The sequence below is a fragment of the Camelina sativa genome, unplaced genomic scaffold (assembly GCF_000633955.1).
Source record: "Camelina sativa cultivar DH55 unplaced genomic scaffold, Cs unpScaffold35788, whole genome shotgun sequence".
Lineage (NCBI taxonomy): Eukaryota > Viridiplantae > Streptophyta > Magnoliopsida > Brassicales > Brassicaceae > Camelina > Camelina sativa.
Genome location: NW_010956706.1, coordinates 1 through 206, shown reverse-complemented (window position 1 = coordinate 206; position 206 = coordinate 1). Strand labels below are relative to the sequence as shown.

Sequence of the window (206 nt, the reverse complement as noted above, 5' to 3'; positions counted from 1 at the left end):
TTTTGATGCTTCTTTGTCCCAACAATCCTGGATTAGCCTGCCAATAGAGAAAGAGAGATCCTTTGGCTTTCAATAGCGGAGCCATGAATGAATGTTGTTTCAAAAACAGGATTACTTATTCAATAAACTTACTCTCTTAACCCGAAAGGATATGATTTCGCTGGAGCATTGAATGGTGGGCGTTCATCTTCAATATATGCTTTAGG

The 206-nt window shown here is 38.8% G+C and overlaps 1 long non-coding RNA gene across 1 annotated transcript; it reads right to left on the bottom strand.

Annotated features, from left to right (window-relative positions):
* Window positions 1-5: 5 nt before the first annotated feature.
* Window positions 6-206, bottom strand: LOC104775745. Its single transcript, XR_766069.1, has 2 exons — window positions 133-206; window positions 6-37 (listed from the first exon to the last, which is right to left on the bottom strand). It is a non-coding gene; the product is annotated as an uncharacterized LOC104775745 (long non-coding RNA).